This window comes from Crotalus tigris, unplaced genomic scaffold (genome assembly GCF_016545835.1).
Source record: "Crotalus tigris isolate CLP2741 ecotype Arizona unplaced genomic scaffold, ASM1654583v1 scf7180000024366.3429058, whole genome shotgun sequence".
NCBI lineage: Eukaryota > Metazoa > Chordata > Lepidosauria > Squamata > Viperidae > Crotalus > Crotalus tigris.
This window is the reverse complement of record NW_024100535.1, coordinates 1,141,087-1,164,127: the sequence shown is the minus strand read 5'-3', so window position 1 is coordinate 1,164,127 and position 23,041 is coordinate 1,141,087. Positions and strand designations below refer to the sequence as shown.

Sequence of the window (23,041 nt, the reverse complement as noted above, 5' to 3'; positions counted from 1 at the left end):
GTCGGGAAAAAGTACTTGTAAATTATACTTCAATTTCACCTAAACTGAATATAATTTAAGTAATTTTTCTACCTCTTCGTGAATTTTAAAAGAGGAAGAGAATAAAATTTTCTTCTTAAATTGTTCCATATTTTTTATTTTAGAAGCAGTTATTTTGAAGGAGAATAAATACCACTTTCCTAAAAAAAATTGTATGATATTAAATAACAAGAAATATCCTGCCACTTAAATTTAATGCTTGAAGAAGAAGCTTCCTGGGAATAATAAATATAGAATGATTAAAAAAGAATTTAAGTTAATGTTCCTTCCTGCCATTCTCCTTCCCTCCCATATAATTAAGTCCTACAAAGAAAGTTATTGTTGCTTGAATCCTATAGTTGAAGGCAGATATAAGATATTTGAAGGATATTGTGGAAAGTAAAGTCTTCATCCTGGTTCATCCAAGCCGGGGATAAATAAACAACATGGCGACTGCTTTCAAAAGAAGGTTGCAGTTTATTGAAGAGCCAGACAGAAAGATGGTTCTGGCAGGAAAGAGGAGAGAAAAAGGACTGAGCACATGTGGGTAGTATGTTTTTATACTCCTCTCGAGCCTTTTGTTTGAAGTAGTTTCCTGTTCCTGTTTCAGCCTTTGTATTTCTTGTGTCACATATTCTGACCTGAGTCTGGGTGTGCCTTTCTGGTATTCTTGTTGGTGCTGGGTTAATCCTATTATATATCCTGCTTCCCTGGTGCTGGAGCTAATGACTCTTAGAGTTTGGGTGATTTGGTGATTGGCAGATTTTAGGTGTCTTTGTCTTCTTGATCTCCTAGCTGGGGCCTTTCTGATGGTTTACATCTGCATTTGTACAGAGGTGGCTTCTGCTTGGGACAGAGAGACTTGGGGGCAGGGTTGGTTTCTGCTTTTAAAATCCTTTTGAAGAAATACATTTTTCTGCCCTTTAATATATCCTTCTCTAGGGAGCTGACTTCCCTCAATATCTTTTAAGTCAAGCATCTTCACAACATAGCTCTCAGAAAAGATTTCATGTAAACATCTAAAATATTAAACCGTAATTAGTATAAAGTCCAATAATAATAATGTGTATAACTAAAATTACAGTATCACTGCCAGTATTACATATACAACTAGCTGTAGGATTTAAATATATTTAAATATATATTAAAGAACTTTAATATGGATTGTAGTATAAAAAGATTTGTAAATTGTATTTTTGGACAAATATTGTATTCTATTTTGGACAAGCTTTGGACAAATGTGTATTCCATACAAATAATTGTTTGCATAAAATAGTATTTATATAATTATATGTGTTTAATCTAAATCCTACATTCATTTCTATTCAGTTTTTAATTGGTTCTGATGCTTAGCAGCCTATACTATAATTGTAAAATTAAAAACACATTGCTTGTTAAATTAATTTTATACCAAGCCATAATGTGCAATTCATTTTTTATGAGTAAAATGTCCATCACCCTACTGAATCTTGAAATCAAATACTGTGCACAAGAACAGCCTTCCCCAGCCAGGTGTCTTATGACTACCACACCAAATCCACACCTGGATTTATAGTTCTAACATTCAGAAGACATCAGGCTGGGGAAGACTGAATGAGGATGTCTGATACAAAGTGCTAGTTCATACTTATTATTTAGAGTTAAATTTCCTTAAGGAACTTTTAGAAATCTTCATTTTTCTTTCAGTTTTTTTTCCTGTTTCCCATAGCTCTCTTCTGATGAAGGGTTGGTTCAGATTTTTCATTGTGATCCATTAATTTAAAATGGCCTATTACAAGTTTCACATTATTGATTCCAAGTTATGATTTCAAGTTCAGAGAAATGAACTGTGCCGTTGAGATTTATATGATTGATAGTTCAAAAAAATGTTCCTCCAGCCATTGTTATTCCCCTTTATATTTGAACTTCTAGGAAGTAGGAGGAAAAAAAGAAGAAATGGTCTCACATTGGATTTTGAGAATCAACAGCTAATCTTCCCAGTGCCTGAAACTCTTAAATAATTGGTAAAATATCTGCACTTTTGAGGGCAGGTTGTAAAGGATAAAATCTGCATTTCAAATCTTAAAAAGTTGATGGAATTTTGATTTGTTAAAAGAAGTGACTCAAAAGTTAAACCATAAATGAATATAATTTTACATTCTGCCTTTCTACCCTAAATATTTTAAGATACCTTAGGATGTTTGAAGTCAGAATAGGAGAGAGGAAAGAGTAAGAACATGACTTCATCCCAGTGACTATCCAATATACAGTGAATACCATTAGGAATACCATATTTGGTTGCAAATTTGAGCAACCAGTGTTGCACAACAAAGAGAGATAATTTCTTTCTCTCTTTGTTGCATAATTTTTGCAGTTACAGGTTGTAGCTCAGCCCAATATTAAATCATGATTAGGTGTAGAAAAAAGCCCCTTGAAAGTATAAAGCTTAGGTACAATCATTTCAACAGAGAGTTGGATCTCTGTTTCAACTTCAAACTTCTCTTCCCAACAGGGTAGAAGGAAAAACCAGGACTGAATGTGGGCTTGCTGTAGCTGATTCTGCTTTTCTTCTTATTCTGGGATTTAGACTCTTGTCCATTAAACAAGGCAGTTAAACAGTCCAAGATTCCTAAATGATTTTCTAAACATTTAACTTTAAAAAAGACTTTTAGTAGCTGATGGTATGTTACAATCAGCTCAAGGGCTGTTTCTGCAGAAGGATGTATAGTTTGATCAAAAGAAGGAGGTGTTGGTGCATATTTCTTGATTAGTTTCCATATGTCAAGACAAACAAAATATCCTGCACCTCTTACAAGTTGTATCTGTTAATCTTGTTTAGAGATAATTCTCTGCTACTTTTGCAAGAGTAATCCCTCCCTTTTCTGAAACTTTGAAAACTTGATTACCTTATTGTTATCCATAGAACTGGTTTAAATATATCCCTATTTCAATATAATATAATATAATATACCGTAAATGCCGGTGTATAAGGCGACTTCCGCGAGTGCTGAAATCGGCGCCAAAGACAGGGGTCGTCTTATACGCCGAGTCGTCATACGCCGGAAATACTGGTAGTTTCCAGTGTATAAGACGACGTTCTAGGAATGCGGCTCGGCGATAAAGATGGGGGTCGTCTTATACGCCGGGTCGCCTTGTACGCCGGCATATATGGTAATATAATATAATATAATATAATATAATATAATATAATATAATATAGCATAGCATAGCATAGCATAGCATAGCATAGCATAACAATATAATTAAAATATAATATAATATAATATAATATAATATAATATAATATATGAGAAATCGTTACACTGAATATATTTTTTCTATATACAATATAGCTTCTGTAATGCAGATTGCCACAAAAACAACAGCCCCCTAAAACTGCTAGTAAATTAATTTTGTGTTGGCAAAAGATAGTGCATGAAGTTAAATGAACACAGTAAAAAAACAAGGGTTGTTTACAACAATAAAGAGATATAGTGAGATATTGAGAATGATAATGGTAAACTACAGTAATTTAAATTCAGTTTCTTTTACTTATCTTATCTCTTTAATTTCTTTGACTTGCTATTTTTAGACTTCACCTAATTTTATTTATTTGTAATATTCAGGAGACTTAAATATTAATGAATAAGCATAGCAATCTGTTACATTAATAATTTTACCATTATTACCAAGAGAAAAAAATTCTTAAAAACATTGACATAAAAAGCATATGATATCACATGACTGGCAAGATATAGACTGATCTTGGAAGACTGGTGGCTGATTGCTAACTTCTTTTAAACCATGAATGATTTGTGACTTTTATAGCTTCTTCTGGAACTAAAGAGTTCTGCTATTTGTATTACAAAGTGATTTTAAGCTCCTCCAATTTTAAAAAGTAGTTTAGTTTGAGGATTGGGGACTGATATTTGAAAACTATACATAAAAATGATAGACTTTTTGTATAAAGTGGCTGAATACAGGTAGGTCTCGATTTACAACTGTTTATTTAGTGACTGTTCAAAGACTATTTTTCACACTTAAGACCTCTGCAACATCCCCAAGGTCACGTGATTAAAATTCAGATGCTTGGCAATTGACTTATAGTTATGACAGTTGCAGTGTCCTATTATGACCTTCTGACAAGCAAAGTCAATGGGGAAAGGCAGATACATTTAACAACCATGTTACTAACTTAACAACTGCAGTGATTTGCTTAACAACTGTGGCAAAAGAGGTCGTAAAATGGGGCAAAATCAACTTAATAACTGTCTCACTTAGCAACAGAAATTTTGGGCTCAATTGTGGTCATAAGTCAAGGACCACCTGTACTCCTCTGTATGGTATAATTCAAATTTGATGTGTTTTAATTTTTTCCAACATTTTTATTCATAATCCATCCCTTTTATGGTAACAGGATGACTTGGTTGCCTATATTTATTTTTCTGTTGACATTGCTAGCTCCATGACATTCTCCATTAATAAGAAGCAAATAAAAAAAGATTTGCAGAACAATATGTTTTATTAGTTGGATTATATAGTTTCTTTGGAACTCTCAATTACACCCATGGAAATGGGAACACAAAGGATTAGTTCCATAACTTTATGAACAAAGCTTTCATGTTAAATATTTCATTAAATTGGAAGAGCATGTTCTTTAAAAGATTTCACAGATTGGGTAAGATACATTGGAAAACAGAATATTGCCAGAGGCAATTGTTTTAGTTAATTCAACAATTTAACAAAATGTTAATCTAAAATGCAGTTAAAAAGAAAAAGAGACAATATTATTATATTTCTTTTCTATGTTATTTTTTCTCCATAATATGATTATTTCTATCACATTATATAAATGATTTTTGAATTGGATTAATCAGCATTGTACAAATGCTCTCTAATTTGAGAAATATCCCTTTCTATGACATACAGTAGAATTGCAACCTTCTTGATGGCACATCACAGTAACACATGACAAGCAACAGAATAGAAGTTCTCTCTGGAATAATACTCTAAATAATACTGTAAATATTTTTCAAGCAGAGGGAAGCCAACCATGCAAAATAAAATGGAAAGGAAATGAGATTACTGAGGGCTTTTTGCTGAACATGTTAATAGATAATAAAGTATGTTATAAGAAGAAATCAACATAGAATTAGTGAATTATAATGATTTACATTGATTCCCATGATACATCTTCAGCTGAGAAGTGTTACATTTTAATATTCCATTTCTTCTTTCCCTGGTATTCATACATATATACAATAAAAAAATGAAGCACCAAAAACTTTCAGGGAAGAACTGACAAACTAATAACCCTGGTGGAATGAAAGAGTGAGTGAGTAGGTTGGGACTTCATAATTCCTCTCTGGGCAAGGAGGGGACTTGAGATCACCCACAAGTAATTGCTCCTCATAAGAAGACTGCAAGATAGCAGTCTCTGGCAGGTTTAGAGCTCTGGTAGATGAAGGGAATGGCGCTGCTCCTCAACTACAGTTGGTACCTTTAAAAAGATATTAAGTTTCCATATTCCATTTTCTAACCATTTTTGGAAATTGCTTGTTAACTGCTTTTCAGCTATTGGGAATCTTTGGATTGACAAGTCTGAGAACATGGGCAATTTGAAATGCAAGTTTTAAATACAAGTATACGTTAGAATGGAAGGGGGGAAAGCAAACAACTATTAGAACTTTGATTTTAGAAAGTTACAACTAGAACAGACTAAGAGTCCAGATAGATTTGAAATAAGATTTTGGAATTAATAATAAGAATCCTTCCCATGGGAAAATGCTTTTGTTTTGAATTATTACTTTTTAAAAATAGAATGAGACATTGAAGGTTTGACACTAGAGAGAATTAGAGTGAACTAAAGCAGAGGTCCCCAACCTTTTGGGCACCAGGGACCGATAATATGGAGAGAGATTTTTCCATAGACCGGATGGGGCGTGGTTTTGTGTGCTGCCTGCATCCCATGGATGGGACTTTGCTTGTTTGTTCGGCCCAGTTGCTGGCATGCTGCGGCCCGGTACCAGTCTACAGACTGGCAGTTGGGGACCCCTGAACTAAAGATTACAATTAAAAGAGAAGAACTCTTAAATTTGACTTACAGATACAGAAAGAAGCAAAATATTTTATCATTCGACATATCGAAAGATATTTCTGAACAGTGGACTCAGAAGTTAATTTTAAGAGAGTCTGCCTCAATAGATAGACTGTGTTTAAAACATGTTATGGAAGAGGAACCAATTTTATCTGATCAGATTGAGATTGATCTGAAAGTGGATTTAAAAATTACAGGCTACAAGAATGATCTGAAAAAAAAAAATGCTCCTGGACTGCAGATACAAAAGAAACTGGCTGATGATGATCTTGTGTGATTTACTAAATGATCACAACAGGAATTGGCTGGAACTGCCACATAAATTGACACAATCATGTGATTTTGTTCTTTACTACCTTGTCACTTAGTAAATGAGTTCCTGTTCCTACTTATGGTCATTATTTGGGGACTATCTATATAAACGACGTTTCTCAACCTTGGCAAACTTTAAGATGCATAGACTTCAACTCCCAGTCAGCAATGTAAATAGCTAAAAGAAGAGAAAAAAGAAGAGAATGAGGAATAACGTGCTCTACTGAATAATGTACTGAAAGGAAACATTGCTCCTGGGCTGGTGGATACAGAGCAGGTTTTTAACCTTCACAACTTTAAGATATGTGGCTTTACGCATCTCAAAATTGCCATAGTTAAAAAACATTGAGCTAAAGAATGAGCTACAAATACTGGCCTGTGGTTTTTTAACATTCTCTATTACTCAGAAAAGGGCAAACATAAACATACTCAAAACAAACTGTATGTTCCTACCCTGACTTGTTCTAGCAGAAAAGAACCATAATTATACAAATGAGGATTTTTTAAGGGAGGATTTCTAAGGAACTTTTACTCCTGTTTAGTCTCAATCCATTGTTTAAATGTGCCCAGTGCAATTGATAGACAGAAGGCTATAACCAAATTGAAAAGGAAGGCATTAGCAATATATAGCATTGTGGTAATGAATAGATTTTTCTTATACACAAGCCAAGGATTTAGTTTTTGTATACTTGTATACAATTTTTTATATTTGGTAGATTAATCCATGAAAGCTTAAGAAATCAGAAGGAATAGGGCTGGGGTCTCATCAAGATTTATTCTGAACTGTTTCTCCTATAGAAAAATCCATTAGAATTTATAGAAACAGGCATGTAGCCTCTGCTCTTTGCAATGTCTTGAAACAAGTGCCTCTCTTCCTGTGATTGCATGCTGATAAGAAAGGATGCAGCTGCTTTCAAGACTTGCAAATAGGGGCTGTACTTGTGGTTGGGTCTATTCCAAAGCAATTTTTCCTCTTCAAATCTAAAGCATTGCACAGCTCTGTTAGTGTTTACCAGCCACTTTGATCACAAGCTTGCTTAATGCTTCTGATATACTTTATAGGGGGAAAAATGTTGGGAAATAAGTTTAAGTTTGGAAAGCTTTTATGAAATCACAAGACAACACAAGTAGCTAAGCATTCAAGAGAAACTTAAGTTTAAACAACTCAGAGACACAGGAGATAAAAAAGAGAAATGGTGGCGAAGTAAGGATATTTATTTTCTTTGAAAGGAAACAAAAGCTAAACAATTTCACTTCCTGGCGAATCATGGATATCTCAGAGTTTCCAGAGAGGATGCATTAGCCCTGTGCCTTACAGGAGTGTCTGATACAGAAATAGTTTGCCTGAAATGTTTAATTTTACTTCATAGGGAGTATTATTTCCACTCTGGAAACTTCCTATGTAGTCTTAGTTTGCATCTGTGCTCATGGGTATTCGAGAAATTGCTACTCATGTGTGTTGAGCATTACTTTGAAAAAGTGAAGCAGTACTGTGCATCTGTTCCCTACTCTGGTAGGCATATAGGAAACTACCTGCTTGTTCTGAAAGAGGATGTTAGTTTATTGCTAATGACAAGAATCCCCACTGTAAGATAGAGAGCAAAGTTTGGTCGAGTATCAAGTTTTACTTACATCTCTTTGTGTAGAGCAGAGTTAGTGGGGGGGGGGGGGGGAATTATTTGTTCGCCTTTCTTATCCTGGACAACAGACAGTTTGTCTTTATATGCTTCTATAATTTTTGGCTGGTAAATAATCCAGAAAGCAAGTGAAGTTGGACAACCTGCTCACAGGATGCTACCACACGTAAAACACCTGGTTTCTTTGGCACTTGCAGAGCATGGCAACAAAGCACAGATCATTGTGCACTGTTCCTGGTTCAAATCTGTTTTTTTATATATATCACTCTGTCTCATAGCTCAACACTTCTGTCTTTCTATGGTACTCAGTCTTGCTTTTTATAAGTATTCCTTATCTAAGAAACACTGGAAATCAATTTTCAAACTAACCTGATAAGATTGTCCCAGAGGCCAGTTTTGTTTTCCTTTGGCCTTGGCATAAGTTCCCCATGATTTGTGGTGTGATAGGATTTACTATGGTTGAAAGATCCCATTAATCTTTCCACGAAGTTTAAGAAGAGTTGCTTACCTCAAGGGTTTCTGGACATATATCACTGGAGAAAGACAAATCCAAATATTTGAAGAGATACAAATCTGGGACTGAAATTAGATACATAGAGCTGGACTTCTTCAGATGTATTCAAGTTTCCATTTGCTCCAGAGATACAATCATTCAGGCAGGCAACACTTTAAATTCCTGCCTCATATTTAATTATATTGTTGCAGGTATGCCTCTGGGCCATCTCCAGCTATCATATAGAATAGGATAAAGTAAAAATTTAAGCTCTCTAATGCCTTGGGCAGCTTGTTTATTGGCTACTACAAGGCTGATCATATTTGGAACAGTGCCTTGGAGAGGATACTTTCAAGTTACTACAGGCAGGTAATGTTTTGGAGCCAGTAGATAGATTTGAATTTGGAGTGTATGAAATGAAGTAATGTATGTTTAATCAGTGGTTGCCTTGGGGTTAGTTACCAGAAGCCAACTTTATATGGAAATTTCTTTCCATTCTTCTCAATATATTAGATGCTAACCCATATCTATCTGATTTCATACTTCCGTTGCTCTTCTCTCATATTTCATACTTCCTTTGCTCTCTTTCTCTCTCCCAAATTCCATTCTCTTCTCTCCCTGGGTTCTGCCATACTCCTAGAGGGGAGGGGGGAAGGCTCATGGGTTTATAGTCTTAGCTTCCTCTATTGCTACTTTGCTTTCCTGCATTCTTTCTCTATTGCTACAATGTAACACTTCGCTTTCCTGCACCATCTCTCTATTTCTCTCTACTTTCTTCTCCCTAAACCGGGGTAGGCAACCTTGGCTTTTTTTATGACTTGTGGACTTCTGGGAGTTGAAGTTCACGAGTCATAAAAGAGCCAAGGTTGCCTATCCCTGCCCTTAAACTGTCAGCTAGCAAAGGGGAGGAAGAAAGAAATACAGCCTCTGGAAACTGGCTTATCTCTCCGCTCTCAGGAGAAGGTGCGAAGAGTCGTTTAAACATCGCTGCTACGATGGCCCAATGTTATCTCCCCTTTCCCACGATGGACTTAAAACCTGGGGATTGGCCGGTTTGAACTGTCTGGATGAACTATGGGGTGGGGTTTGCTTGGGGACACTTTAACCCAGACATGTCAAACACAAGGCCCGGGGGCCGGATGCAGCCCATTAAATGGTTTCATGTGGCCCATGAAGCCATCCTGGGAACAGTGAGGGAACGACCCCTGCTGCCTTGGCCCTGGCCCAGGCCGGCCAGGACCCAATGTACAATTTTGTGGTGGCCATCTATGCTGAAATGCATTCAGTCTTAGATCCACAAGGCCATCTAGAAACAGTGAGGAACCAGCCTCTGTCGCATCAGCACCGCCCCCTGGGTGAATGCTGGGGAGGTGTCACCCTTTGTGAAGAATGAAGAAATACACCATTGCCTGGAAGTGGCCAGCAAATGGCTCTTGCCTACTTCATATATCCGGCTTGATGGGCTCCGGGGGAGGGGTTTTGGCAGGCATCAAGTGCTGGGCAGCACGAATCCAAAAAGAAGTGCGAGGCTATCCAGCTCCCAGCCTGCCCGGTTTCGGCAGGCAGCAGGGCACTCTCCTCACAGCGCCAAGGGCTGAGCCAGGTGGTGCAAATCTGATGAGAAGTATAATGCTGCCTAGTCCCCAGCCTGTTCAGTTTCAGCAGGCAGCAAGGTGCAAAGCTGGCAAGCTTCACATCACCCAGCTCAACCTCTCAGCACTGTGAGGAGAGCGCCCCACTGCTGCCAAAACCAGGCAGGCTGGGGGCTGGGTGGCATCATGCTTGTTTTTATATTTGCACCACCTGCTTCAGCCTCTCAGTGCTGTGAGTAGAGCACCCCACTGCCTGCTGAAATCAGGCAGGCTAGGTGCTGGGCAGCCTCATGCTTGTTTTTGGATTTGCACTGCCCAGCTTAGCCTCTTGGTGCTATAAGGAGAGTGCCCCGCTGCCTGCCGAGAGCAGGCAGGCTGGGGATGGGCGGCGTCACACTTCTTTTCAGATTCACACCACCTGGCTCAGACTCTCGGCGCTGTGAGGAGAAAACCTAGCTGCCTGCCGAAATCAGGCAGGCTGGGGGCTGGGTGGCATTGTGCAGATAATGTCAACTCTCATGTTGCTCATGGCATCCCTTCCCCTAGAGCCCACCAAATCAGATATGTGAAGTAGGTGAGGGCCATGTGCTGGCCACTTCCAGGCGATGGTGCATTTCTTCATTCCCCACATAGGGTGATACCACCCCAACTGTGTTTCTTGCCTGTTTTTCTCCCTTCGTCATCTCAAATATTTTCCCACCACTCTGTGTTTAGGAAGGAAGGAAAGAAGGAGAGGGAGAGTCTGAGGGAAGTCCTTTCTTAGTCCTGCCCTGCTGCCCTTTCATCATCTCCTTGTCCCCTTCTCCTGGCCTATCATGGGGGTCTCCCATCCTATTGCTAAGGAAGCTTTGGATACAAAGCTGGGTCTCCTCCCATGGAGAGGGAATGGGCCTCCCTCTGACTTTGCCCTCTTACCCATCATGAGCAACCTGGCTAAGGAGAGCAAGCACAACAGCAGCAGCCTTGAGGAGGAGGTAAGTGCAGCTGGGCACCCCCTTGGGGAAGTGGGTCTGGGCTTGGTGCTCTGGGTGCTTGAGGGCCAGGCTGGGTGTTTGACTTCTGCTGCCCAGGGCTCCAGGCAGCCCACACCACCATCCAGCCCCACCGCATGGCCTGAGAGGAACAGTGAGGCTCCTCCAGTGGACCATGCCTTGGCACTTGCCCTGGTCCCATTCCCTTCTGCCAGAGACCCTTAGATCTGTCCCACTTCTGCCCAGGCCCCCACAGGCATCCTTGACACGAACGATGTAGAGCTGGCCATGCCCACCCAGTAGGCGATACCTCCTCCTTCCATGCCCACCCAGTAGGTTGCACCCATCCTGGCCACACACCCCCGCCCCCCAAGGGCAACCACAATGCTGATGCAGCCCTCAGTGAAATTGAGTTTGATATCCCTGCTTTAATCTATCGATCTGTACGGGAGCCCTTCAGATCCTGTCTAGCATGCCTGCTATCAACTTCTCCTAATAAAAGTTCCTTTTGGAAGAGCTTGCTTCCATGAGTTCTGCTTCCTTGGGATGAGTTATTGAAGTGGGTCCTGACACTTGATCTTGATATTTTCTGATCACAGTTTCAAGTAAAGCATTATGCTGCATATACTCGGAATTTTTATTTACTAAGAATGATCTGAGATTGGGCTCAGATCAGATGCAAGATGAAAGCAAGGCAGTTCTTTAGTTTGCAGCTTGCCAACTCCCTCCTCTCTTTTTAAAGGTATCAAAACTTGGAAGACAAATGGGGTCTGTTAGGTGACAAGACAGGATTCACAGTTTCATGCTCATGCTTGTGGGCACAGTGTTGCCCACAACAGATTGTACATTGTTACATACTGATAGCTAAGGTGGACTTCCTTCCTTCCTTCCTTCCTTCCTTCCTCCTTCTCCCCCCTCCCTCCCTCCTTCTCCAAGAAAGGGAACCAGACAGCAAAGTTTCTGATTATGCAGTTCTGTGCAAGGAAAAGGAAAGAAAACAAGGAAAGTCTGAGGACATAATATTTTAGAACCTCAGTGATTGTTATTCTAAATTGGATTGCTGTTCTTTTAGTGGTATTTCATGATTAAGTAAGGAATATTAAGGAACACGCCTTTAATAAATTAGGTTAATTAATAAGGAGCCCTGTGGTTTAGTACTGATCATTTTCATTAAGCAGAATGAGAGATGAAATGCCAAATCTGTAGTTAAATATGAATAAAAATGCTTAGATAGGACCTTATTATAAAGTAAACATGAAGGTTTTGTTGTCTAGTCGTGTCCAACTCTAAGGAGTGATGCTCATCTTTCATTTCTTAGCTGATGAAGCCAGCATTATCTGAAGGTTCTTCTGTGGTCATGTGGCCAGCATGACTACACCCTGAGGTGCATGGAATGCTGTTACTTTCCAACTGACTGGCTACGTATTTATCTACTCGCAGTTGCATGCTTTCGAACTGCTAGGTGGGCAAGTAATGGGATTTCCCCCGTCGCGCTCAGATTTTAAACCCTGGCTGTCAGCTTTCCAGCTGACAAGCTCAGCATCTTTAACTGCTGAGCCATTGCGCCCATTGGACTTCATTATAACAATTACTAAAATGCTCTTAAACTATTTTTAAACATATAACTTAGTACCTGACTGGAAATATTAAAACTAATATTTCTCATATATGAATTTCAGAAACTTGCTCTTGGGATCTTAGTACCCTTTTGCCCCATCAGTGTTTACAGAACTTGATAAAGTAGTGGTTCCTAAAAGGCAAACTGGGCAACTGGATAAGAATTAATTTGGGCTTTCGAGAGCAATTTGAGATGCAAAATCCTCTTTTACCATTTACTGAGTCTGTTTTTTATGGCATATTAGCCTCTGGATTGTGCCGGTTGATCTCTGGTGAATTATGGTAATAGTGAGTGTAGCAGGAGAGGGAAGTTGTGTTAACAGCAGGCAGTGGCCTAGATGCCTTTCGGCTGTACAGCTAAATGGAATCATTCCAGCACTTTTGATTAATAGTCCTACCCTCCTGGACTTAGGGGTATGAATTATTAAAATCAATGAGCTGAGCTTTTGAGTTCAATTCCTTCCAATAAAGCCTTTAGCTAACATTTATGTTACTTTTTATTCAAACCAAACAAGCAAAACCAAAAACTTACCACGGTTTACTAGAATTATACAAGAGAGTCTACGAGTAATGGTCTGTGTGAATGACCTTGAGAGACAGAAGGAAGGCTCTTCCTTCTGTCTCTCAAGGTCATTCACACAGACCATTACTTGTAGACTCTTTTGTACTGTATGATTTTGGTAAAATGTGGTAAGTTTTTGGTTTTGCTTGTTTGGTCTGAATAAAAAGTAGCCCAAAGAAGCCCAGAGAAAACAAATTAGCATGGGAAGTATATCAGAAGGAACCCTTCCTAGTTTTCTGGACAATAAAAGTGAAGGGGAGAAATGCTTTCAGACTTGTAAGAGTCTGTTACAAATTACAATAAAAGAAGCATTGTAGTCCCGGTTTGTGCTTTGTGTCTTGAAGCCCAAGAGTAAGCACATAAGGGATTATAGGGTTTTTTATTTCAAATGGAAGTCAGTGCATCAGAGAAAAGCATGTTTATCTGGATGAAATAAAATAAAATATTGGTATTAATATATCAAATATGTGTAATACACAAGTGGTAGTCCTTATGTATGTGGTCTTTCAATACATAAGAGGTAGACTTGCAACCATTTGTTTAGTGACTGCTTGAAGTTACAACAACACTGAAAAAGTGACTTTATGACCAAGTTTCATACAACCGTTGCAGCGTCCCCGGGGTCACATGATCAAAATTCAGATGCTTGGCAACTGGTTCGTATTTATGACAGTTGCAGTTTCCCGGGGTCATGTGATCATCTTCTGTGACCTTTTGACGAGGCAAAGTCAACAGGGAAGCGAGATTTACTTAACAACCATGTTATTAACTACTACAGGATTCACTTAGCAACGATGGCAAGAAAGGCCATAAAATGGGGCAAAACTCACTTGGCAACTGTCTTGCTTAGTAACAGAAACATTGGGCTCAATTATGGTCATAAGTCAAGGACTCCCTGTATTTATTTGTTATCCTCCGAATACAATAAAGAGACAAGACGAACACAGCTTTCTAGTTGTTGCTAATTGTCATGCAGTGGTTTTGGTCCTTCCTATTAGGATGCATCCGGAACATATTGCTCGAGAGATTACCATTGTCCCCAGTCATTAAACTCGTATGCCCCACATTGTCCCAAATGCTGCTTAACATTTACATGAAACTGCTGAGAGAGGTCATCTGGAGCTATGGAGTAGGGCACCATCAGTATGCTGAAGGCATTTTGCATCGCTGCTCCACACAGTCCAGCTCCAAAGAAGGACTCATTATTTTTGAACATTCCCCTAATTTTGTTAATAAGCTGAAAAATAAACCAGCAGAACTAGCAGATATTTACTGCATCTACAATCATTTTAATATCTTGTTTTGTTTTTATGGGTTGTTGCAGGGTTCTTTTAATCTATATTTTAAGTGACCACAATTCCTATGGGAGTAGGTAGTATAAGAATGTTACAAATCAATCAATAAATACTGAGGTTATATGGTGGTGATGTTGCTAAGGGGAAAAAAAAGGTCATCCAAGGGTTATGGAGAAGATGGTTTTGGATTGTTTATCTTCCTCAATAAAAACAGAACTGTAGTTGCATCCATTACGGCATGTGGAAGTAGGGGCTCTGGAAAGGAATTTGATTCTATAGGACTGGTCCCTTTCTTCCAGAACTGGAAGATACTACTGGGTTTGATGAAATGGGGCCATGCCACCTTTCTGCCACATTACTTGTGTTTTTCTTTCCCCTATTGCTGTTACCATAGTACTTGCCATCTGAGATTGATCATGTCTTTGTAGACATTCCATGAAGCAACATGGACAACTCACCTACATAAACTCAGTGCTTCTTCTGAGTGCCAGCTGATGGGGAGAGAGGGAGAGCAAAGATCTGAAGGCTGCATGTTTGCCATTTTGCCAAAACCCAGTCTAGATTCTTATCTCTAAACAGACACAAATTTCCTTTCCTGGAAAAAGGGAGTTTAGAAAGAGACCAATACTTGCCTGATTAGATTAGAGATTGGAGAACCAGTTGGTGTAGTGGTTGAGACACCAGGCTAGAAAGCAGGAGACCAGGAATTCAAATCTTGCCTTAGCTATGAAAGCCAGCTGAATGACCTTAGGCCAGCCAGTCACCCTCTCTCAGTCCAACCCACTTTGCAGGGGTGCTGTTGTGGGAAAATAGGAAGAGGAAGATGGATACGGTCACTGCCTTGCATTGTTTATAAAAATAATAGAGGCAAGATATAAACAAACAAACAAACAAATTTGTACATTTGTCAGAAAAATAGGACTAGTTTGATTTCTGAGGATGGCCAAACCTTCTTTTGATGTCATGTAATCTTTGAAAATCCTCAAAGTATGCTCAGGTTAAGAGCAGCAGCCCCTTGAAAACTGTTGCTACCTAGATATGGATCTGCTTATTCCCAGTAATCTTGTGCAGCCTGCAAGACGGGAATAAATTATTTAATGTTCTAATAAAACAACTTCTAGAAGCAATGAAAGCCCTTTACAAGAATGAAGAAACCAAATAACTGAGAGACACGGCATCCAATAATGTGAACAGAATTGCTATATTAGAGATGCAGATGGAAGATGGCTAACTCTGCATACATTTCTAATGAAATTTGCTGTGCTCTGGAAAATTACAGGTCTCATTTTTTTTCCTAGGGAAGGAAGTGCAAGTTCTCTCTCCATGAGATATTAATTAGCAAATTAAATCTTATCATTGAATAATGTATTGTGGTGACATATTCAGATCCTTCTGGGAATGCATCTTTTCTTTGTCTTAATGTTGGCTTTTTGGCTTTTATTTTTGATGCTTCAATGGACATTAATCATGAATAGTAATATTAATTAGTTATTTAAATGTGTGTACTACATGATGCTTGAAGTAATAAGGCAAGTAAATTACAATGTGCAAGTTACATCTCCATGGTGCCTCTGCAAGAAACTTAAGACATATTACCTGAGGGAGTGAAGAACTGAAAACAAAATGGGAAGATTGCTCTTCATGAAAAAATGAGTAAATTAATTTACAGCGATACTACAGATACAGCCCTTTCCCACTGTATAAAAATTCAGTGACTGCACAGTCTATATCAGGGGTCTCCAACCCCTGGTCCTTGGACTGGCACCGGGCCACGGCATGCCAGAAACTGGGCCACGCAAACAAGCAAAGCCCCATCTGTAGGATGCAGGCAGTACATGAAACTATGCACCCTCCGGTCCATAGAAAAACCTCTCTCCATGGAACTGGTCCCTGGTGCTCAGAAGGTTGGGGACCTCTGGTCTATATAGTACTTACCAGTTTTTGAAAAGGGCATATTAAAATAATGGACAATTATTTGTCTATCAAATGTGTTAACCTAGTTTTCTATCACACTAGGCAGAGGGGGGTAATTTTTAAAGGCTTTTGTGGCTTAGGAATTGTGTGTGTCATCAATCTGGAATCTGAAGAATTAGGCAAAGGTATTCTGCTTCCTTTCCTTCTTTTTTTTCTGAGTATTTTGGGTCAAAAAATCCTTTCTCTTTTAAATTCATCTGGTGGTGATGCTGTCTAACCCACATTTCCACCAGATGGATCCGTAGCTGGCTGACCGGCCGTACTCAGCATGTAGTCCTCAATGGAACCACATCTACATGGAGGGAAGTGTGTCGGGGGGTGCCCAGGGCTCTGTTCTGGGCCCAGTGCTCTTCAATATCTTCATCAACGATCTGGACAAGGGGATAGATGGAGAACTCATCAAATTTGCAAACGACACCAAGCTGGCAGGAATAGCCAACACTCCAGAAGACAGGCTTAGGATACAGGAGGATCTGGACAGACTTGAACACTGGGAGCTATTTAACAAAATGAAATTCAATGGTGAAAAAAGTAAAGTTCTACATTTAGGCAAGAAAAACTAAATGTACAGGTATAGTATAGGGCAGTGGTTCTCAACCTGTGGGTCGGAACCCCATTTGGGGTCGAATGACCATTTCACGGGGGTCGCCAAACAATGCAGTCCGCCATTTTTCCCCTTTTCTTTAGCTGTGCTACTCCCTTTTATTCTATTGGCTTTTGAAAGCCAATAGAATAGACTCTCTTGAATAGAGTCTAATTCTATTGGCTTTCAAAAGCCAATAGGAATTGTCCAGGCTGTCTCTGCCCTGCTGAGCCCGCCAAAAGTTCCATTCTGCAAACGGTGCTGCAAGTTGTCTGCAGCGAAGGCGAGCTGTCTACAAGTTTCCACCCCTCCCTGCTGAGCAACTACTAAGAATGTAAGTAAAAGAGGGCCACGGGTGGGAGGTGGGAGGCCGGCGGGCGTAGGGAGGGTTGCTGGTGCGCGTGGGGCCTGGCGGGTGCCTTACCTCCCTTGGGCTAGTGGTGGCCCAGCCGGTGGTCAGCCTGCGCCATCTCTGCTGCTTGCCAGCTATGCCTCGGCTGGCGCAGGGGGCGGCACCACGCATGTGCGGCACTCCCGGGCAGGGAAAGTCCTCAACTTACGACCAGTTGGGTAGTCCTCGACTTACGACCAGTTGGGTAGTCCTCGACTTATGACCGGTTGGGGTCACGGCATTAAAAAGGTTGAGAACCACTGGTATAGGGGGTACTTGCTCAATAGTAGTAACTGTGAGAGGGATCTCGGAGTCCTAGTGGACAATCATTTAAATATGAGCCAGCAGTATGCTGCAGCTGTCAAAAAAGCCAACACAGTGCTAGGCTGCATTAACAGAGGGGTAGAATCAAGATCATGTGAAGTATTAATACCACTTTGAATCTGATAAGAATGTATATACTGGAATGTCACGTCAAATCCAATGTTTGTTTGTTTTTAATTATATTATAAATAAAATTTGAAAAAAAAGTATTAATACCACTTTGCAATGCCTTGGTAAGCCACACTTGGAATACTGCATCCAGTTTTGGTCACCATGATTAAAAAAGATGTTGAGACTCTAGAAAGAGTACAGAGAAGAGCAATAAAGATGATTAGGGGACTGGAGACTAAAACATATAAGGAACGGTTGCTGGAATTGGGTATGTCTAGTTTAACGAAGAGAAGGATGAGGGGGGACATGATAGCAGTGTTCCAATATCTCAGGGGCTCCCACAAAGAAGAGGGAGTCAAGCTATTTTCCAAAGCGTCTGAAAGCAGGACAAGAAGCAACGGGTGGAAACTAAGCAAGGAGAGAAGCAACCTAGAACTAAGGAGAAATTTCCTGACAGTTAGAACAATTAACCAGTGGAACAACCTGCCTCCAGAAGCGGTGAATGCTCCAACACTGGAAGTTTTTAAGAAGAAACTGGACAGCCATTTGTCTGAAACGGTATAGGGTTACCTGCCTGAGCAGGGGCTTAGACTTGATGACCTCCAAGGTCCCTTCCAACTTTATTATTATTATTATTATTATTATTATTATTATTATTATTAGTCTATCTTAATGGTTGTGATAAATTGATTGATTAATTAATGGTTGTGAATGTTCTTCCTGTGTCAGCTCGGTAAATTCAAACTGCCTCAGGAGCTGCTCATAGAGTTTTATGGAAAAATTACTGAGCCTTTTATTTGCATATCTATAACTGTCTGGTTTGGTACAGCAACCAAACAGGACAGGTACAGACTCCGATGGATAGATAAGACTGCAGAAAAAATAATATCAACCAGTCTGCCTCAACAATAGCCACAGGATTGGAAAAGGTCAGTTTACATTCCAATTCCAAAGAAAGATAATGCCAAAGAATGTTCAAACTATCACACTATTGCACTCATTTCACATGCAAGTAAAGTTATGCTTAAAATCCTACAAGCTAGACTCTAGCAGTATGTGGATTGAGAACTTCCAGAAGTACAGGCAGGATTTCAAAGAGGCAGAGGAACTAGAGATCAAATTGCCAACATATGCTAGATCATGGAGAAAGCTAGGGAGTTCCAGAAAAACATCTACTTCTGCTTCATTGACTATGCTAAAGCCTTTGATTGTGTGGATCACAACAAATTGTGGCAAGTTCTTAAAGAGATGGGAGTACCAGACTATCTTATTTGTCTCTTGAGAAACCTATAAGCGGGTCAAGAAGCAACAGTGAGAACTGGACACGGAACCACTGATTGGTTCAAAATTGGGAAAGGAGTCTGTCAAGGCTGTATTCTGTCGCCCTGCCTATTTAACTTATATGCCAAGCACATCATGAGAAAGGCAGTGCTAGATGAATCAAAAGTTGGAATTAAGATTGTCGGGAGAAATGTCAACAACCTAAGATATGCAGATGACACCACTCTAATGGCAGAAAGTGAAGAGGAACTAAAGAGCAGGTGAAGAAGGAGAGTGTAAAAGTTGGCTTGAAACTCAACATTAAGAAAACCAAAATCATGGCATCCAGCCCTCTCAATTCCTGGCAAATAGATGGGGAAGAAATGGAGGTAATGACAGATTTTATTTTTCTGGGCTCAAAGATCACCTCAGATGGGGACTGCAGCCAAGAAATTAAAAGACGCTTGCTCCTGGGGCGGAAAGCTATGGCAAATCTAGATAGCATACTAAAAAGCAGAGACATCACCCTGCCAACAAAAGTACGTATAGTCAAGGCCATGGTTTTCCCAGTTGCAATGTATGGCTGTGAAAGCTGGACCATAAGAAAGGCTGAGCGCAAAAGAATTGAGGCCTTTAAACTAAGATGCTGGAGAAGACTCCTGCTAGTCCCTTGGACTTCAAGGCATTCAAACTGGTCAGTCTTAGAGGAGATCAACCCTGACTGTTCTTTAGAAGGCCAGATCCTGAAGTTGAAACTCAAATACTTTGGCCACCTAATGAGAAGGAAAGACTCACTGGAGAAGAGATTAATGCTGGGAAAGATTGAGGGCAATAGAAGAAAGGGACAACAGAGAATGGGGTGGGTGGATGGAGTCACTGAAGCAGTAGGCATGAGCTTAAATGGACTCCAGAAGATGGTAGAGGACAGGAAGGCCTGGAGGAACATTGGCCATTGGGTCGCGATGGGTCGGACATGACTTTGCAACTAACAACAACAACAATGCTGTAAAGGTCAGAAGGAGGGCAGAGAAGATATCTTCAAACCTGGACATAAACTGTATCAATTCCTGACTCAAGAGTAGTAACTATGAGAGGGATCTTGAAGTCCTAGAGCAGGGCTTTTCAACCTTTTCACCCATTGTACCAGTTTTAGGATATGGCAATATCCAAGTACCACCAGTCACCTAGCAAGGTGTCAAAAACTTGATGACCAAAAAAAGAAAAAAAGAAAAAGAAAAAAGTGATAAAGTACAGATAGTCCTTGACTTACAACAGTTCACTTAGTGACTGTTCAAAGTTACAACGGCACTGAAAAAAGTGCCCCCCAAGCCACAGCTGAGCAAGACACCTGCCTACCTGCCCGCCCAGTCATGCTCTTCCTCCTGTCCGAGGTTTTCATTGTTTTGAGCATTTCTGTTGAGGATTGACAGTGGAGGTGGGGTGGGGGTGTTTGGTTTTTATTCCCCCCATCTGCTAAGTGGTTGCAGCAGTTTTGGTCACTTCACATGACCCTGGGATACTGTGACCGTCATAAATATGAATCAGTTGCCAAGCATCTGAATGTAAATCATAAGACCTTGGAGATGCTGCAACATTCCAGCTGATCGGCACTTCTTCTGGGCTTAGCAGAAGCACCAGGATCAGTGCTGCTTTCCAGCTGATCAGCGCTGCTTCTAGAATCTAGAACTAAGGAGAAATTCCCTGACAGTTAGAACAATCTATCAGTGGAACGACTTGCCTCCAGATTTTGTGGCTCTCCAACATTGAAAGTTTGTAGGAAAAGATTGGGCAACCAATTGTATAGGGTTTCCTGCCTGAGCTGAGGGTTGGTCTAGAAGACCTCTAAGGTCCCTTTCAACTCTGTTATAGTGCCTTCCTTCCCTCAGGAAGGCACTATAGGTCAAGACAATTAGACACAGGATCATTTTGTTCCCTTGTGCCATCACTCTGCTGAATACTCAGTTCTTGCAGTTGACAAAATTCAGTAAATAAGAGGGTTTTTTTGTCTAATGTGTACAGTGAGGGAAAAAAATTATTTGACCCCCTGCTGATCTGGTATGTTTGCCCACTGACAAAGAAATGATCAGTCTATAATTTTAATGGTAGCTTTATTTTAATAGTGAGAGACAGAATAAAAACAAAAAAATCCAGAAAAAGGCATTTCAAAAAAGTTATAAATTGATTTGCATTTTAATGAGTGAAATAAGTATTCGATCCCCTATCAATCAAGCAGATTTTTGGCTCCCAGGTGTCTTTTATACAAGTAATGAGATGAGATTAGTAGCAGTCTCTTAAAGGGAGTGCTCTAATCTCATCTTGTTACCTGTATAAAAAAATACCTGTCCACAGAAGCAATCTATCAATCAGATTTCAAACTCTCCACCATGGCCAAGATCAAAGAGCTGTCCAAGGAAATCAGTGACAAGATTGTAGACCTACACAAGGCTGGAATGGGCTACAAGACTATTGCCAAGCAGCTTGGTGAGAAGGTGACAACAGTTGGTGCGATTATTCACAAGTGGAAGAAACACAAAATAACTGTCAATCTCCTGTGGTCTGGGGCTCCGTACAAGGTCTCACCTCATGAAGTTTCAATGATCATGAGAATGGTGAGGAATCATCCCAGAACTACATGGGAGGATCTTGTCAATGATCTCAAGGCAGCTGAGACCATAGTCATCAAGAAAACAATTGGCAACACACTGCGCCATGAAGGACTGAAATCCTTCAGCACCCACAAGGTCCCCTGCTCAAGAAAGCACATGTATAGGCCCATCTGAAGTTTGCCAATGAACATCTGAATGATTCAGAGGAGAACTGGGTGAAAGTGTTGTGGTCAAATAAGACCAAAATCGAGCTCTTTGGCATCAACTCAAGTTGCCATGTTTAGAGAAGGAGGAATGCTGCCTATGACCTCAAGAACACCATCCCACCATCAAACATGGAGGTGGAAACATTATACTTTGGGGGTGTTTTTCTGCTAAGGGGACAGGACAACTTCACTGCATCAAAGGGATGATGGACAGAGCCATGTATTTGTCAAATCTTGGGCGACAACCTCCTTCCCTCAGCCAGGGCATTGAAAATGGGTCATGGATGGGTATTCCAGCATGGCAATGACCCAAAACACATGGCCAAGGCAACAAAGGAGTGGTTCAAGAAGAAGCACATTAAGGTCCTGGAGTGGCCTAGCCAATCTGCAGATCTCAGTCCCATAGAAAATCTGTGGAGGGAGCTGAAGGTTCAAACTGCCAAACGTCAGCATCAAAACCTTAATGACTTGGAGAAGATCTGCAAAGAGGAGTGGGACAAAATCCCTCCTGAGATGCAAACCTGTGGCCAACTACAAGAAACATCTGACCTCTATGATTGCCAACAAGGATTTTGCCACCAAGTACTAAGCCATGTTTTGCAGAGGGGTCAAATACTTATTTCATTCATTAAAATGTAAATCAATGAAATGTGTTTTTCTGGATTTTTTTGTTGTTATTCTGTCTCTTACTGTTAAAATAAACCTACCATTAAAATTATAGACTGATCATTTCTTTGTCAGTGGGCAAATGTACAAAATCAACAGGGGATCAAATAATTTTTTCTGTCACTGTATATAAACCCATAGAGTATGGCTGCAGTATTATTATTTGTCTTTATTGTTTTTTTTACTTCCTCCTTTTATTGACTGTACACTTTAGAACTATTTTTATTCTGTTGCTTTCCAAGTACACTGAGTGCTTCTATGCTGGAGATAAATTCTTTGTGTATCTAACCCCACTTGGATAAATAAATAAAGTATTTAGTAAGTATATATATAATATAGTATTTTCT

General features: G+C 40.0%; 1 protein-coding gene across 4 annotated transcripts in view; it reads left to right on the top strand.

Annotated features, from left to right (window-relative positions):
* Nucleotides 1–23,041, top strand: part of PRKG1 (protein kinase cGMP-dependent 1) — a 1,362,786-nt gene that overhangs the window by 478,290 nt on the left and 861,455 nt on the right. The gene's annotated exons all lie outside the window — the stretch shown is intronic.